We start from the raw sequence: 3729 nt of genomic DNA, 5'->3' as shown, positions 1-3729 counted from the left end.
TATCTATCTATCTATCTATCTATCTATCTATCTATCTATCTATCTATCTATCTATCTATCTATCTATCTATCTATCTATCTATCTATCTATCTATCTATCTATCTATCTATCTATCTATCTATCTATCTATCTATCTATCTATCTATCTATCTATCTATCTATCTATCTATCTATCTATCTATCTATCTATCTATCTATCTATCTTTCTCGCATCCATGGATCGCATCCATGGATCGCACCACGCACCTCCACCATGGATCGCATTTGTCGAGTTCTCCGGCATTTCTTCTTAGGCAAAAAAAAGGATATAAGAAAAGATTTGCTCTGCTATTAGAGCGATATCAAGATATGGTCCAGTTTGGACCACAATTACATTATATGTTGGAGACCTGTGTAAAATTTCAGCCAATTCGAATAAGAATTGCGCCCTTTGTGGGCTCAAGAAATAAAATAGAGAGATCGATTTATATGGGCGCTGTATCGGACTATGGACCGATTCAGATCATAATAAACACGTATGTTGATGGTCATGAGAGGATTTGTCGTACAAAATTTCAGGCAAATCGGATAATAATTGCGACCTCTAGAGGCTCAAGAAGTCAAGACCCAAGATCGGTTTTAGTGGCAGCTATATCAGGTAATGGACCGATTTGAACAATACTTGCCACAGTTGTGGGATATAATAACAAATTACGTCGTGCAAAATTTCATTCCAATCGGATAAGAATTGCGCACTCTAGAGGCTCAACAAGTCAAGACCCAAGATCGGTTTATATGACAGCTATATAAGGTTATAGACCGATTTGAACCATACTTGGCACAGTTGTTGAATATCGTAACAAAACACTTCGTGCAAAATTTCATTCCAATCGGATAAGAATTGCGCACTCTAGAGGCTCAAGAAGTCAAGACCCCAGATCGGTTTATATGGCAGCTATATCAAAACATGGACCGATATGGCCCATTTACAATACCAACCGACCTACACTAATAAGAAGTATTTGTGCAAAATTTCAAGCGGCTAGCTTTACTCCCTCGGAAGATAGCGTGCTTTCGACAGACAGGCGGACGGACGGACGTGGCTAGATCGACATAAAATGTCGCGACGATCATGACGAAATTAGTATACCCCCATCTTAAGGTGGAGGGTATAAAAATTAATTTGTGTTTGTTTGTGGGTTTGTAAATTTGTTTGTTCCGTGTAGACTCAAAAAAAGGCTGAACCGATTTCTTTAAAATTTTCACAGACTGTGGGGAGTGGTCCGGAAAAAGCAATAGGCTGTATAATTTATTCATATTGGTAGGGGGCGGACTCTCCCCCTTGCCAAAAAAGTACGACCCCAAAATAAAAGTGAAACGATCGGAAGAATATGGGATTCAAATGAAAGGTATTCGGGACTAGACTACGAATATGACATAAAAAATGAGGTCCGAGTAATTGGGAGTCTCGCCACCCTCAAATGGGAATATAATTCGATTCTAGCTAGATGAGCCTCAAATTAAAAGCATTTGGTAGCAGATTACGAATATGACATTAAACTTTGTGTCCAAGAATCTAGGTGGTGCTTTAGCTCCCCATTAAAACAATGGGTGATCAAGTGATAGATATTTTTAAGTGGAGTGCGTCATTCAAATTTGTGCTCAAGTGGCAGATGGGGTGACGTGTCCCCCACCGCTGTGGGCAGCAATTATGACAATATGGGGTTAAATTTAAAGTTACAAAGTTGTGGACTGCGAATATGATATCTTTATTCTGCTCATATATCCCTCGAAACAGTTGATCAACCATAATGACCTACCAGGACACTGCCGCCGTACCCCCAAAGTTATGACGTTCAGTGCGATAGGAGCAGTTGCAAACCTTAAGTCAAGGTGGCCGCTAGTTTCAGCTCATCGACAAGGAGGCTTCTTTTCCTAGACAAGTCCAAACAACTATTCAACAGATAGTCATATAGTCAGTTATGGACAACTAACACATGGCAATTACTTTTTGGGCAACCCAATATTATTAAGAGAATATTCAGTGCAGACATTTTTTTCTGATGTCTTTGGTTGGGTTAGCCAAAGATGCTTATGCGCAACGGTGACATTAGATGGGCAGAGAAAACTGGAAATTCGATTGAATTCAAAAATAAACAAAATGATGACAAAGTGATGGGAATCGACAGCGATCATCACCAACAACAAATTTAGCAAACCCGAACAAAGAAAAAAAGGCGCGAGAGGCACAGGAGAGTGTGTTCAAAGTTGATCATATTATTTCCACTACTGTTTTGACAAATGTCTGTCCTTCGAATAAATAAAAAACAAGTAAAAAGGCGTTAAGTTCGGCCGGGCCGAACTTAGGATACCCATCACTTCGGGTATATATGTAAACCACCTTTCATCAAAATTCGGTGAAAATTTCATACCTTATACTCATATACCTCATACCGATCTGAACTATATACGACACGATGTCGAAAAGCCGAACATAAGTCACTGTGTCAAATTTCAGTGAAATCGGATTATAAATGCGCCTTTTATGGGGCCAAGACTTCGATATCGATACAGATATCGGTCTACATGGTAGCTATATATCCAAATCTGGACCGATTTGGGCCAAGTTGCATAAACATGTTGAAAAGCCTAACACAAAGCACTGTCCCAAATTTCAGCGAAATCGAACAATAAATGCCTCTTTTATGGGCCCTAAACCTCATATCGAGAGATCGGTCTATATGGCAGCTATATGCAAATCTGGACCGATCTGGGCAAAATTGAAGAAGGACGTCGAAGAGCCTAACCAAACTCACTGGGTCAAATTTCAGCGACATCGGACAATAAATGCGTCTTTTATAGCCCCAACACCTATAACCTAGATATCGGCCTATATGGCAGCTATATTAAAATCTGGACCGATCTATGCGATATTGCAGAAGTATGTCAAGGAGCTTAACTTAACTCGCTGTCCCAAATTTCGGCGACATCGGACAATAAATGAGCATTTTATGCGTCTATATGGCAGCTATATCCAAATCTGAACCGATCTGGACCAAATTAAAGAAAGATGTCGAAGGGCCTAACACAACTCACTGTTTCGAATTTCATCAAACTCGAATAATAAATGTGGCTTTTGTGGGCCTAAGACCCTAAATCGGCCGATCGGTCTGTATGGCAGCTATATCTAAATATAGTCCGATCTGAACCATATATATTTTGGGTTGCCCAAAAAGTAATTGCGGATTTTTCATATAGTCGGCGTTGGCAAATTTTTTCAACGGCTTGTGACTCTGTAATTGCACTCTTTCTTCTATCAGTTATCAGCTGTTACTTTTAGCTTGCTTTAGAAAAAAAGTGTAAAAAAAGTATATGTATTTGATTAAAGTTCATTCTAAGTTTTATTAAAAATGCACTTACTTTCTTTTAAAAAATCCGCAATTACTTTTTGGGCAACCCAATATTTTTGGCATTAACGGTCGGCAAATAGTGTGGCGCAAGTCCGGGACAGAGCTGGAAAAACAAAATTCAGTTGGAACGGTGAAGCACGGTGGTGGTGGAGTTATGGTGTGGGGGTGTATGGCTGCTAGTGGAGTGGGTCAATTAGAATTTATTGAGTCAAAAATGGATAAATGGGGTTATCTCAATATTTTGAACAAAAATTTGACAAAATTTCCCAAAGTTATGAAATTTTGTGAAAATTTCCTATAGTTACGTAATTTTGACATCATTCCTTCGCCTTATTTCTA

The sequence above is a fragment of the Stomoxys calcitrans genome, chromosome 1, assembly GCF_963082655.1.
Source record: "Stomoxys calcitrans chromosome 1, idStoCalc2.1, whole genome shotgun sequence".
Taxonomy (NCBI): domain Eukaryota; kingdom Metazoa; phylum Arthropoda; class Insecta; order Diptera; family Muscidae; genus Stomoxys; species Stomoxys calcitrans.
The sequence above is the reverse complement of the archived record's forward strand: the minus strand, read 5'-3'. Positions refer to the sequence as shown.